Source organism: Urocampus carinirostris, chromosome 9 (genome assembly GCF_059441175.1).
Source record: "Urocampus carinirostris isolate Australia breed hairy pipefish chromosome 9, RoL_Ucar_1.0, whole genome shotgun sequence".
Lineage (NCBI taxonomy): Eukaryota > Metazoa > Chordata > Actinopteri > Syngnathiformes > Syngnathidae > Urocampus > Urocampus carinirostris.
The window spans coordinates 40,851,964-40,867,634 of record NC_142357.1 but is presented as its reverse complement, the minus strand read 5'-3'; the positions used below and the strand labels follow the sequence as shown (position 1 = coordinate 40,867,634).

The 15,671-nt window shown below is 38.4% G+C and overlaps 1 protein-coding gene across 2 annotated transcripts in view; it reads right to left on the bottom strand.

Annotated features, from left to right (window-relative positions):
* Positions 1-15,671, bottom strand: part of pdgfrb (platelet-derived growth factor receptor, beta polypeptide) — a 117,009-nt gene that overhangs the window by 75,905 nt on the left and 25,433 nt on the right. The window contains exon 1 of one of the 2 annotated variants that reach the window (XM_088343888.1): positions 539-737. The exons of the other annotated variant lie outside the window; for it this stretch is intronic. The gene's annotated coding sequence lies outside the window, so the exon portion shown is untranslated. Of the gene's footprint in view, positions 1-538; positions 738-15,671 lie in introns of those variants that run through there. 2 annotated transcript variants of the gene reach the window in all.

Here is a 15,671-nt window from a genome sequence, read left to right as displayed (position 1 = left end):
TAAGTCTAGGCTTCTGTTATCCCACCAGATGCAGCAATGGAGCTCACTTTTGGAGGGAGAAGGAAACAAGCATGGTACTTATTTATATAGTGTGTAGGTTGTATCCAACCACATATAGTGGACGTCACAGTTGTATCCATCCATATATTGTGTAAGTCTCTGTGTTTGTAAACACACGGGACACAGCAACGGAGCCCACTTTTGAAACAAAGAGTAAACAAGCATAGTACTTCTTCGTATATAGTGTAAGTGCTCAGTTGTATCCAACCGTATATAGTGTTCGTCACGGTCGTCTCCATCCATGTATGCTTCCGTAAACAAACGAGACGCAGCGATTTTGGAGCAAACAAACGCGGGACGTGCTTGAATTTGTTGAAGAATGTTTGAATTCGAGTCAAAAGTTAGAAGCGAAGACGGGGTCTATTTACTCAAGTACGTCGCCCCCTGTAGGCGACGATCCAGGAAGTTCCAAATCCCCTTTTCCAGTTTTGGATTATTGCCTTCATGTCGGGGACAAGAGAAGACGGATTCCACTCACCTTCTAGAAAAAAATCCTCCTCCTCCGGGACACTTCCGACCGCTTCTCTCAGTTTCGGGAGCGGAGAGGTCCGGGATGTTCTCGGTTCGAATCCCGCTCGGAGGACGGATGCCTCGGGAACTCGGCGTTTGGATAGTCCCACCCTGTCCACGGGGGAGGAGGAGGGCTCGAGGGGAGGGGGCTTTCTCCCCTCCCTCACAAAGAAGTTCTCAATGGAGACGCAAAGACACACGGAATGGTGGACCTGCCGGAGCGCCGTGGTCAAAGGGTGGGGGCCGAGAGGCCGGAGAGGGGAACTTTTCAAAGTAAAAGAAGAAGCCCGGCACGCCGACGGAATGAAGAGGAGCTCGGAGTTGTTACCGGGGGAGGGGGTGGGCAGTGCCCGCTTACGGAAACGCTCTGCCCGCCCCCGGAAAAGTGGACGCGGTGCCGAGAGCGCTCTGAAAAAGAAAGATCGAAAAAAGACAAACAAAAGAAGAAGATAGAAATAAAGAAAAATGGAAAATGAGAGAAAAAAAAAACAATTAAACAAGAAAAAAAGGAAAAAAGACTGGGGAAAAAAAGAAACAAAAAATATAAAAGGAAGAAGAAGAGGGAAAAAAAGCAGGAAAAATAAGAAAAATGGAAAAAGCAAGAAAAAAGAAAAAGCTAAGGGAGAAAAACAAAAGAAGAAAAAAAGTATAACGAAATGGAAAAAAGGGAGAGAAAAGAGAAGAAAAATAAGCAAGCAAGAACAGAGAAGTAAACAGCTAAGAAAAAGAAACAAAAGAAAAAAAGGAAAAAGAAGAAAAAAGCAGGACAAATTCAGAAAAATGGGAAAAAAACAAGAAAAAGGAAAAAGTTTGGAAAAAAAATAGAGAAAAATGAAAAAAAATTACATAAAAGGATAACAGGAGAGAACAAAAAATAAAAAAAATGATAGAGCAAGAAAAAAAGAAGAAAAAATCTAAAATTAAAATAAATAAAAGAATAGAAGAAAAAATGAAGAAGAAAATAAGCAGAAAACAAGAAAACAATAGGATAAAGTAAGAAAAAGTAAAAACCCAAGCAATAAAAGAAACCTAAGAAAACATATATAACATAAAAGGCATAAAGTAGAGAAAAAAGAAGAAAAAAAGGCTAAGAAAAAGGAAACAAAAGAAGAGGGGAAAAAAGGAAGGAAAAAAAAACCCAGGAAAATAAAACCAAAAAAGAAAATATATATAACATAAGAGGAAACAAGGAGAGAGAAAAACGAAAAACAAATAGTCAAAACAAGATCATTTCATTTCATTTCAAAACAAGAAAAAGGAACAAAAGCTAAGAAAGAGAGAAAAGAATAAAAAAAAGAAAACAAAGAGGAAAAATAACAAAAGGATGAAAAGGTGAGAAAAAAGAAGTCAAAAGCGAGCAAAAAGAAACAAAAGCAAGATAAAATGAAATGAAATGAAATGATCTGCATTTGTATAGCGCTTTTCAAGTCAATGACTTCCCAAAGCGCTTTACATTGTGCTTCACATTTCCCAATAGCGGCCTTGCAGCCATGTAAGACGCTCACCTGCTTATTGGGGGCATTAGGGGTTCAGTGTCTTACCCAAGGACACTTCGGCATGTAACACGGACAAGCCCGGATTCGAACTGGGATCCCTAAATCCTAAAACGATCGCTCTACCTCCTGAGCTACTGCCGCCCGAAAAAATAAGACTAAAGCATGCAGGGGAAAATAAGAAATAAAGGAAAAGGCATTCAAAAAGACTTGAAAAACTAATAAAAAAGAAACAAAAGAGAATAAAAACAAAAGGGGAAAAAAGGAAGAAAAATAGAATAAAAACAAAAGGAAAAAAAATAAGAAGAAAAAGAGAATAAAAACAAAAGGAAAAAAAATAAGAAGAAAAAGAGAATAAAAACAAAAGGGAAAAAAAGAGAAGAAAAAGAGAATAAAAACAAAAGGAAAACAGAAATAAGAAGAAAAAGAGAATAAAAACAAAAGGAAAACAGAAATAAGAAGAAAAAGAGAAAAAAACAAAAGGAAAAAAGAAATAAGAAGAAAAAGAGAAAAAAAAACAAAAGTAAAAAAAGAAATAAGAAGAAAAAGAGAATAAAAACAAAAGGAAAACAGAAATAAGAAGAAAAAGAGAAAAAAACAAAAGGAAAAAAAGAAATAAGAAGGAAAAAAGAAATAAGAAGAAAAAGCAGGGGGGAAAGACAGGTTTTGGGGGGAAAAAATCTGTGATCCTACGGATGGATTGCTCCTGTCTGGCAAGGGTGAAGCCAGACAGTCTGGGTTGGCAGCGCCAATCTGGAGCGCATGGAGGCCTCTCTAGAAAAACAACAAACAATGAAAAGAGAGGGGAGAAGGGAGAAAGGCTGGGGGGGATAATAGAAGCTTTGGCAGAGTTGAAGGTGGGCTGCTTGGGAAACAAACACCCCCCTCTCTCTTTTGCAGGAAAAATCACACGCTGGGCTTTCAAAAGGGGGTCCCTATCAACTGTCTTCTTCTGGAGAAATTGCATGCTGGGAAATGTCCAGAAATAAGGTCTTTAAAACTCAGATGTCCTGAAAAACAGTCTTTTTTTTTCACTTTTTCCACCTAAAAAACTAGCCTTTTCTTTTAATTGGAACATTTATTCTGAAAATATTGTGTTTCTTTCATTGAAGTTTTTCTCTTCCGTTGAAATTAAAATTCTTCTATGCTGAAAAATATCAAATCATATATAGCTGACTAGCATTTACGTTTACCCCAAATACTAGCCTTCGATGATGTGTCCAAAAACCTAAGCTCTGTCCTTTCACTCGCTCTTGGTCAGTCAGTCAGCAAACCTCTGGTTTCCCAAGGCAAGTCCTGTTTTTCACCCGTCCGTTCTTGATTCCCCGTTCGTGTCCCGCTACGATCTGTTTTTTTGACCCCGGCTCATTTTGATCTCCGGTCCTGCCTAACGACTGTTTTTTTTCCGTCTACCACACCGCGATCTCCCGCTTCGGAAGATCCACTTTTGCACGTTCCGATTCTGTGAGCGGCTTGTGATAAAGGGCGGCCGTGGCTCAGGAGGTAGAGCGCTCGTCTCGGGATCACGAGATCGCGGTTCGAATCCCGGCTCCTCCGTGTTACATGCGGAAGTGTCCTTGGGTAAGACACTGAACCCCCGATACCCCCAATATGCAGGTGAGCGCCTTACGTGGCTGCATGGCCGCTATTGGGAAATGTGAAGCGCACTGTAAAGCGCTTTGGGAAGTCTTGACTTGAAAAGCGCTAGAGAAATGCAGATCATTTCATGAACGTCACGCATCTGGGTTCTACTTCCGTGCTCGTGACACGTTCGAAAACTACCTTCTATGTTGAAAACTAGCAACTTCCTTTTTCTCAAATACTTTTTTTTTAAGTATATGACTAGAATCACATTTTTCATCCACATTCAAGTTTAAATTCTTATTTAAAACTATTTTCATGTCTAAAATTCCTGGATTGTAATCTAAAAACTAGCTTCTCCTACGCCAAAAACTAGCTTAAAAATCAAATGTATTTGTTTTTTTTTCTTATCATTTGAAAAACTAGAAACCAGGTTGAAAACTAGAACTTTTTCTACTCTTCTACTAAGTCGATATTCCACATAGTCTTACGCTAACACCCCAAGGTTGGACGTTAGCAAAGTCCGAAACCTCTCGAGCGTCCGTCGAGCGGCTTGGCCGCAGAGGACGGCCGTCCCGGAAGAAAAAGTTTTTTTACTTTCTATCTTTTTATCCGGCGTGCCGACCTTTTCATTCGGAGTATAAACAAATAGGAATTCCTGCTCCTCTTTTCCGGTTGCTTCCCCTTTTTGGGCTTTTCCTGGAATTGGGATGCGTCTCCAGTTCCAAGCAAGGCTCCTAAAGTCTATACCAAATCAGGGAAAATCTTTATACACATACATAAGAGAGAGAGAAAGAGAGACAAGGTGACAGACAGAGGGACAGAGAGAGAGAAAAAGAGAGACAGAGAGAGACAGAAGAGACAGAGAAAGAGAGAGAGAGAGAGAGAGAGAGAGAGAGAGAGGGACAGAGAGAGCAAAAAAGAGAGACAGAGACAGAAAGACAGAGAAAGAGGGACAGAGAGAGAGAAAAAGAGAGACAGAGAGAGACAGAAGAGACAGAGAAAGAGAGAGAGAGAGAGAGAGAGAGAGAGAGAGAGGGACAGAGAGAGCAAAAAAGAGAGACAGAGACAGAAAGACAGAGAAAGAGGGACAGAGAGAGAGAAAAAGAGAGACAGAGAGAGACAGAAGAGACAGAGAGAGAGAGTGAGAGAGAGAGAGAGAGAGAAACAAGAAGACAGACAGATGTAGCGAAAAAGAGAGACAGAGACAGAAAGACAGACAAAGAGACACAGAGAGAGACGGAAGAGACAGAGAAAGAAAGAGAGAGAGAGAGAGAGAGAGAGAGAAAAAGAGACACAGAGAGAGAGAAAAATAAACAGGCAGGAGGGAAAGAGACAGAAAGACAGACAGACAGAGGTCTGAGAAAGAGAGAGAGAGAATTAGAGATAGCAAAAGAGGGAAAAAGACAAAGACAGACATACAGACCGACAGACAGAGAGAGAGAGAGAGAGAAGGAGAAAGAGAGAAAGAGAGAGAGAAAGAGAGAGAGAAAGAGAGACAAAGATAGAGAGAGAAAGAGAGACAAAGACAGAGAGAAAGAGAGAGAAAGAGAGAAAGAGAGAGAAAGAAAGAGAGACATGGAGACAGACAGAGGGAAAGAGAGGTACAGAGAAAGGTACGAAGAAAGAGATAGAGAGAAAGAAAGGGAGAGAGAGAGAGAAAATGAGATAGCAAAAGAAGGAAAGAGAGAAAGAGAGAGAGAGAGAGAGAGAGAGAGAGAGAGAGAGAGAGAGAGAGAGAGAGAGAGAGAGAGAGAGAGAGAGAGAGAGAGAGAGAGAGAGAGAAAGGAACAGGGGAGGGAGGGAGTGAGGGAGGGAGAGAGGGAGAGAGTGAGATATTGTCAAGAGTTAGAGACTGGGAAGTATAGAAAGGTACAGAGAGAGGTACAGCGAGAGGTAGAACGATAAAAAGATGAGAGAGGTGAAGACTGAGTAGTATCAAGCTGTAGAGAAGAAGAGAGAGAGAGAGAGGTACATAGGGAGGGAGGTAGAGAGAAAGAAGGGAGAGTGACAGAGAGAGAAAAAGAGAGAGAGAGAGAGAGAGGGGGGGGGCTAAGGAAAAAGGTCAAGAAGTAGAGAGAGGGGTAGAACGAGAGGTACATAGAGAGTTAGAGAGAGAAGGATGGGGAAAGAGGTAGAGAGAGGAAGAGACTGAGAAGTATCGAGAGGTACAGAGGGAGGTAGAGTGAGAGAGATACGGAAAAAAAGAGGTAGAGAGAGGTAGGGACAGATAACTAGAGAGAGGTGTAGTGGAAAGGTAGAGAGGAGATAGAGTGAGGCCGAGAGAAAAAGGTAGAGAGACTTAAAGAGAGAAAGGTAGAGAGCTAGAAAGAGAGAGAGGTAGACAAAGAGGTATCAGGAGAAAGGCCTAGAGAGAGAGAGAGAGAGAGAGAGAGAGAAAGTAGTAGAGATAAATAGGTAGAGAAAAAGAGAGAGGTACAACCGAAGGGAGGGAGTGGTAAAGAGAGAGAGTGGCAGCGAAAGAGTTCAAATGTATGTAGAGAGAGAGAGAGTGGTAGAAAGGTAGAGAGTTAGAAGGGATACATTTGAGCGAGAGAGACCTAGAAAGACATAAAGGAAGAGAAAAACCTTGCGAGAGAGAAAGAGAGGGAGTGGTAGAGAAAAAAGAACTGTAGACAGGGATAAAAAAGAGTGGTAGAGAGAGATACCGAAGCAAAGTTCAAGCATGCTATGTTTTCATTTCAAAACCTTGATTCAAAGTCACCAAGTTGCCGTTTTCCTTCTCCCCAAAATGACGCAAAGACAAAACGGGGACAAAACCCACTTTGTCCTCTAATTGTGAGAGCAACCCGGCGATCCCCACAGAGACCCCCTTGGTTACACAAAACCCAAATCCTTTTGAAAGTTCAAAACTCTCCCCCTTCTCTTCCCCCCGGCCTCTAAATACAACTATTTCACCTACCGACTACTTGAGCGCTACGTGCCAGAGTACATCCACATGAATTACCTCCCATGTCGAACGATACGCATGTGTCGGAAACTCCCCCCGAACTGGAACAAGGGGGTTTAAATCAACCCAGACCTGAAGTTTCGGTGCGACGATGTTCTGGAACAGGGGTGTCAAACCCATTTGAAAAGCATTCTCTCGGGGACCGGACTAGTAGATTAGAGAAAAAGAAAAAAAAGAGAGAAAGAAATAAGAGAAAGAGAGGGAGAAGGAGAGAGGGCGGGACAAAGAAAGAAAAAGAGAGAGGGAGAAAGCGTGAGAAACAAAAAAAAATGCGTGAGAGAGGGGAAAAAGAAAGGGAGAGGAAGAAAGAAATCCAAAGAGAAATAGAAAGACAGAAGGAGAGGAAAAGAGAAAAGAAAGCGCAAAGCGTAGGAAGAGAGAAAGAAAAAAGAGAGAAAGAAATGAGAGAAAGAGAGGGAGAGAGAAGGAGAGAGGGCAGGACAAAGAAAGAGAGAAAGGGAGAGAGCATGAGAAACAAAAGAGATAAAAAGCCACCCAAAGACAACAACCGCAAAAAAACAACAACAATTACAAAATATCCAAACCCAAAAAAGAACGACCCAAAACAAAAGCCACCTATAAGAAAAAAAAAAGATCGGAAACAAAAACAAGACTGGAAACAAAAGTGTCCGTAGCGTAAACAACCAAAACAAAGACAAAACAATCCCAAATCAACCAAGAGCAAAAGAAAAACACGACCCGAATCAAAACCACCCAAAGCAACCAAAAACACCCCAAAATCCTGAAACCAAAAACCGAAACAATTTTGACAACATTAAAAAAACAACCCCCGTAAAAAAACAAAAACACCGGTACGACAAGCCATAGCAAGAGAACGAGACCCAAAACTAAAATACCTCAGACCAAAAACCAACCAAAACCCAAACAAAATAAACAAAAAAAAACACGTCACAAAGAAATCAGCAATCCCCCCAAAAAATCACCTAAATGCAAAAATTACCCCCAAAACACCCTAAAACAAAAACAAAATAACCCAAAAATCCCCCAAAAAAGACAGAAAACAAAACCGTCCAAAACCAAAAACAACCCAAACAAAGCAACCCAAAATACCCTTCGCCTCTCAAAAAACAAAAAACAAGATGCAAAACTAAAAGCTCCAAAACTAAAAACAAAACTAAACCAAAATAATACATAAACAATACCCAAAACTAAACTAAACAAAAACTGAACAACCTAAAACAAAATCAAGAGAGAAAACAACACCATCCAAAACCATAAACAACCCACCAAACAAAACAACCCAAAACGCCCCCCCCGCCCCAAAAAAAGCCAACGAACGACAAGACCTAAAACCTAAAACACCCCAAACTCAAAAGTAACCAAAAACCCCACAGCCAATAGAAAACAACAACACAAAAACAAAAATGATCACCAATTGCAAAAGAAAATCACCTAGAAGCAAAAATCAACCCAAAAACACCCTAAAACAAAAGCAAAACAACCCAAAACAAAATCAAGAAAGAAAACAAAACCCTCCAAAACCCACAAAAACCCACCGAACAAAACAACCCAAAATACCCTTCGCCCCCCAAAAAACAAAAAACAAGATGCAAACCTAAAAGCTCCAAAACTGAAAACAAAAACAACCCAAAATAATACCCAAAACTAAACTGAACAAAAACTAAACAACCTAAGACAAAATCAAGAGACAAAACAAAACCATCCAAAACCAAAAACAACCCATTAAACGAAACAACCCAAAATACCCCCCCGCCCCAGAAAAAGCCAACGAACAACCAGATGCAAAACTAAACGCTCCAAAACTAAAGGCCAAAACGACCCAAAATAATACAACAATAATACCCAAAACTAAACTAAACAAAAACTAAACAACCTAAAACAAAATGAAGTAAAGAAAACAAAACCCCCCAAAACCCACCAAACAAAACAACCAAAATACCCTTCGCCCCCCAAAAAACTAAAAACAAGATGCGAGGCTAAAAGCTCCAAAACTGAAAACAACAAACTACCCAAAATAATACAACAATAATACCCAAAACTAAACTGAACAAAAACTAAACAACCGAAAACAAAATCAAGAGACAAAACAAAACCATCCCAAAACAACCCATTAAACAAAACAACCCAAAATAGACCCCCACCCCCCACCCCCGCCCCAGAAAAAGCCAACGAACAACCGGATGCAAAACGAAACGCTCCGAAACTAAAAGCAAAAACGACCCAAAATAACCCAAAAATAATACCCAAAACTAAACTGAACAAAAACTAAACAACCTGAAACAAGAAGAAGAGGGAAAAGTCAGCCGAAGCCTGGGTTGACCTCCAACTTTCTCCGACTTCTACTTAGAAAAGAAGAAGAAAAGGAAGAGAAGAAGAGAAGAAGAAGAAGAAGCAAACGCAGAGAAAGAAATCGATAAAGAGAAGCTTTCTCCATTAGCGCAGAGAGCATTAAATGTCCCTCGCAGGCCAGCTTCAAAAATATGGCCCGGGGGCCCGTCCGGGGGCCGTTTCTTCAAATTGACGGCTCTCCTCCGATTGGTTTTGCGCTAAATTGGATCTCAAATCTTCTTATATTACTATAGTTGTCTTTCAGTAGTATTTTGTGGTACTTCCGCAGTCCATTTTTGTATTTTTTGTGCAGTAGTAGTCTTGTAGTATTTCCAAAGTCATCTTACCATAGTAGATTTTTTGGCAGTATTTCTGTTGTCATGTTTCTGTAGTAGTATTTCTGATCAAATAATTATGCTGTAGTATTTGTGTAGTGGTACTTTTGTAATATTTATGTCGTTTCTGTAGTATTTCTGGAGTATTTAGGGAGAATTTTGGTATTATTTCCATAATACATTTTTGTGGTATTACGGTCAGAAATTTCGACAGTCACAATATTTATGTCACATTATTTCTGTTTTTTATTATAGTATTACTGTACTGGTATTTTTAAAGTATTTCTATTGTCGTATTTTTGTAGTATTCTTATAGTATCTATGTATGATGTATGTGGTATTTCCATAGTATATGTTTGTGTAGTATTACTGTAGTTGTATTTTTGTAGTTTCTCTCCTATTATTTCTGAGTAGTAATATGTATGTATTAAAGTATTAGTGTATTGGTATTTTTGTGGTGTTTTCACAACAGTATTTTGGTAGTATTCCAGTTGTATTTATGTAGTATGACCATAAAATATTTTTTTGTAGTATATCTGTAGTGTTTTTGTAGCATTCCTGTAGTGGTATTTTTGTAGTGTTTGTCTCCAAATATTTCTGATGAGTAATTTTGCAATATTGTGCGCCAGTGTTTTTGTAGTATTTATGTGATAAAATTTCAGTCGTAATATTTCTGTATTATAGTATTCGTGTAGTGGTATTTTTGTAGTAATCCCGTAGTATTTATTTATTATTTCCATTAATAGATTTTTTTGGGGAGTATATCCGTAGTATTTATGTAGTATTATTGTCATAATATTTCTGTCACAACATTTATTTTGTAGTATTTGTATATTGTAGTATTTTTGTCGTATTCCTGTTGTATTTATGTAGTGTGTATGTAGTTTAGTATAGTATATTTTTGTAGTATATCTGTAGTACTTTTGTAGTATTACAGTAGTTATTTTTGAAGCATTTCTTTCCTAATATTTTTGAGTAGTAATTTTGCAGTATTTGTGTAGCAGTGCTTTTGTAGTATTTACTGTAAGTGATAATATTTCTGTTGTAATATTTCTGTATTATAGTGTTGGTGTAGTGGTATTTTTGTAGTATTCCTTAAGTATTTATTTAGTATTTCCTTAATAGATTATTGTAGTATATCTGTAGTATTCATGTACTATTACTGTCATAATATTTCTAAAGTAGTATTTTGTGGTATTCCTGTCATAGTATTTTTGTAGTAGTATTTTGTATTATTGTAAATATGTTCTAATATTTCTGTATTTTAGTATTACTGTTGTAGTGTTTTTTGTGGTATTTCCATGATAGTATTTTTTGGTATTATTTACATCGTAGTATTTTTGTGGTATTTCTTGAGTATTTTGCTGCTATCGTCTGCTTCTCGTCAAGCGGATCCGCTCTCCAACATGTGTAAACTCTTAAGAGTACTGCAAAGTACACACTTAGCTCTTAAAGTGTGGGAAAGAGCATCAAGTCATAAATTCCTTGACACAAAGTCCGCTTCGTGTAAATATAGACTACATTAGAAAGGGTCAACATGGGCAGCTGCCGCCTTCTTCTATTCTTAGCGATGTTTGTGAGCTCACGCTTCACCCTTTAGGACGTGGGTAGGCAAACTAAAGCCTGCGGGTCAAAATGCGGCCGGGTGGGCTTTTTCATCCGGCCCGCCAAACAAGATAGATCATATTGAATAAAGTACTACGGATCCAAAAAGTTTTTTAGGGGTGCCGACTGTGTACCCAATGTCCCTCGGTGTGCCTACGACAACAGAACTACAGATAAGTTAAAAATACTTGAAAAATATAACGACAGTAATATTACAAAAATACTACTAAAATACCACTACAGCAAAACAAAAATATAACCCAAAAAGAATTACAACAGGAATACTACAAAAATGCTACTATTGAAAAATGATGACAGAAATACTACACAAATAATACAAATATTCTAATAAAAATCATACTCTTAAAATACTACAAAATGCTACTGCAGAAATACTACAAAAATACCACAACAGTAATACTATAATACAAAATATTAGTACAGAAATACAACAAAATTACTACTACAGAAATATGACATAAATATTGCAAACATATTACTACAGTAATACTACAGACATACAACAAAAATTCAATAATGAAAATACTACATACATTTTATGATGAAAATACCACGAATATAGTTAAGTCAAGTCATGTATAGCTCTGGAAATACTACACTAATACGATGATACAAAATACTACCACAAAAATTGTCGTACAGAAATATTAAAAGAAATACTACAACAAAAAATTACGACATAAATACGACTACAGTAAAACTACAAACATATTAAAGATATTCTGATGAAAAAAATCTACTCTGAAAATACAACAGAAATACTATAAAAATGCTCTATGGAAATACTACATGATGCTACCGCCAAAATACTACAATAATATGACTACAGTAATACTATAATAAAAAATACTACTACAGAAATATTACGACAGAAATATTAAAAAAATACGACCACAGAAATATGAGATACTGTACATAGTATTACAGTATTACTGCAGAAATATTATGACAGAAATACTACTACAGAAATATGACACGCATATACAATATAATATTAAGAATACATAATACTACAAACATTTTACAATGGAAGTACTACTGCTGAAACACTGCAAATTATCTCTACAAAAATAGTATGACAGAAATATTACAAAAATACTACTACAGAAATATGACATACGTATTACTACAGTAATACCACAGTAATACTACAAACATTCTACAATGGAAATACTACTGCAGGAAAAAACTACAAAAATACCACTGCAGAAACAATGCTAATCACCCCTACAAAAAGTATATGACAAAAATGCTCCAAAAATACTACTAGAGAAATATGACATACATATTACTACAGTAATACAACAGTAAAACATTTTACAATGGAATTACTACCGCAAAAAAACTATAAAAATACAACTGTAGAAACACTACACATTATCTCTCCAAAAATAGTATAACAAAAATACTACAGAATACTACTACAGAAAGGTGACATACATATTACTACACTAATACTATAAAACATTATACAATGGAAATACTAGTGCAGAAGCAATACTAATTTACCCTACAAAAAATATATGACAAAAATGCTACCAAAATACTACTACAGAAATATGACATACATATTACTACAGTATTACTACAGATACACTACAGCGTAAATGTACTGCAGAAAAATTACAAAAATACTACTGCAGAAACGCTACAAATGATCTCTCCAAAAATAGTATGACAAAAATACTACAGAATACTACTACAGAAATATGACATATATATTACTACATTAATACTACAAACATTCTACAATGGAAATACTACTGCAGAAGCAATACTAACTACCCCTACAAAAATTAATGACAAAAATACGACATAATACTACATAATACTACTATAGAAATATGACATACACATTACGACAGTATTACTACAGATATACTACGGCGTAGATATAACTGCAGAGATACTACAAAAATACAACTACAGTAACACTACCGATATACTACAAAATCCTGCTATGAAAATACTACAGCGTGAATACTACATTAATACTATAAAATAAAACTACTGTCATAATAGAATAAAGAAGTAGAAATAAATTGCATGAAATTCCAACAGCAGAAATACTACACAAAAAGAACCCAAATACAACTACAGTAATACTATAATACTAAATATGGAATGCAGTGCTTAAATATAGTTTTGGTGTATTCGTGTCTCAAAACCAGTTCTGTTTCAACGAAATAAATAGAAATACAACACGAAGATATATTCATAAATGGCTCTCCAGGATGGGCTTAAGATCTTTGCCCGCCCCTGCTTTTAAAGACCGACTTTGTTTACGTTGCTCGAAAACACTCCATAAGCTTTTAATAGTGCATTAAGAAAAGATGTTAAAGAGGCTCGTAAGTCAAGGTCGCCGCAACATGAATAGCAAATGAAGGCAAATGGATTGGAGAGCAGGGAAGAGAGCGTACATCTGGCTTTAGGCTGGGATTTGCTGACCTCTTCTGGCGAAAATCGCAATTGCAGTTGGGGGGAAAGGGAAATATTATCGTTGTTATTGGATTTTCATTTACATTAATAGTATATATTTCGATATTTCATGAGTACTCTGATAGTAGTCGATATAATAGAAGCAGTAGAAGTAGTAGTATGTTTTTGAATATTTGTTCCTGGCTGATGAGAGGCCAACTCACTGCCATCACTACAGGATAGCAACTTCATGCTATACGTGGTCACCTATGACGCCATGCTAACGAGAAGATGCTAACGACTTTATACTAACAACTTTATGCTACTGACTGCATGCTAACGACCTCATACTAACAACTCTATTCTCACGAACGACTCCATGGTCACACACGACTCTATGCTAACGACTCCATGCTAATGAGTGGATGCTAATGACGCCGTGCTCACGAACGACTCCACGGTCACAATCGACTCCATGCTAACACGGGGGTGCTAATGACTCCATTCTCACGAACGACTCCAGGGTCACAAATGACTCCATGCTAATGAGTGGATGCTAATGACTCCATGCTCACGAAACGACTTCATGCTCACGAACGACTCCATGGTCAGAAACAACTCCATGCCAACGACTCAATGCTAATGAGTGGATGCCAAAGACTCCTTTCTCACGAACGACTCCGTGCTCACGAACGACTTCATGCTCACAAACGACTCCATGCTAACGACTCCATGCTAATGAGTGGATGCTAATGAGCCATGCTCACGAACGACTCTATGCTCACAACTAACTCCAGGGTCACAAACAACTCCATGCTGACGACTCCATGCTAATGAGTGGATGCTAATGACTCCATGCTAACAACTCCATGCTAATGAGTGCATGCTAATGAGCCAGGGTCACAAACAACTCCATGCTAACGACTCCATGCTAATGAGTGGATGCTAATGACTCCATGCTAACAACTCCATGCTAATGGGTGGATGCTAATGACTCCATGCTAACAACTCCATGCTAATGAGTGCATGCTAATGAGCCAGGGTCACAAACAACTCCATGCTAACGACTCCATGCTAAAGAGTGGATGCTAATGACTCCATGCTAACGACTCCATGCTAATGAGTGGATGCTAATGACTCCATGCTAACAACTCCATGCTAATGAGTGCATGCTAAGGACTCCATGCTAACGACTCCATGCTAATGAGTGGATGCTAATGACTCCATGCTAACAACTCCATGCTAATGAGTGCATGCTAATGAGCCAGGGTCACAAACAACTCCATGCTAACGACTCCATGCTAATGGGTGGATGCTAATGACTCCATGCTCACGGACGACTCCATGCTCACGATCGACTCCAGGGTAACAAACAACTCCATGCTAACGAGTGGATGCTAATGACTCCATGCTTATGACTCCATGCTTGCAAACGACTCCATGGTCACAAACGACTCCATGCTAACACGTGGATACTAATGACTCCATGCTTATGTCTCCATGCTCACGAACGTCTCCATGGTTACGAACGACTCCACGGTCACAAACAACTCCATGCTAACGAGTGGATGCTAATGACTCCATGCTCACGAACGACTCCATGCTAACAAGTAGAGGCTAAAGAGTAGATGTTAAATGACCTTATGCTAAAAACAACATGCCAACTACCACATGCTACCTTTCACATAGTGAAGAACCCATGCTAACGACTCCATGCTAATGGAAATATGCTAATCAGAAGATGCTGAACACTTCATCCTATAAACAGCATGCTACCGAACTACATGCTAACGACCACATTCTCAAAAAAACGACTAAATGCAAAAACTCCATCCTCATAAACAACTCTATGCTAGTTAGTCAATGCTAATGACTCTATGCTAACGTCTCCATGGTCACGAATGACTCCATAGTCACAAATGACTCCATGCTATTGAAAAAATGCTAACAGGAAGACTCTAAAAACTTCATGCCCACAACTACATGCTCACGGCCACATGCTAACAAACGACTACATGTTAGCGAGTAGATGCTAATGACTCCATACTAACGCTTCCATGCTCACAAATGACTCCATGGTCACAAACGACTCCATGCTAACGAGTAGATGCTAGACAACCACATGCTAACGACTACATGCTAACTACCACATGTTTAAGACTAAATGCTAACAACTCCATGCCCTCAGACGACTCCTTGCTCACAGGGACTCCTTGCTAACGTGTAAATGCTAACGAGTGGATGCTAAACTACCACATGCTAACAACGACATGCAAACAACCAAATGCTAAAGAGCACAGGATAACGACCACATGCTAACAACTCCATTCTCTCAAACGACTACGTGCTCACAGGGACTCCTTGCTA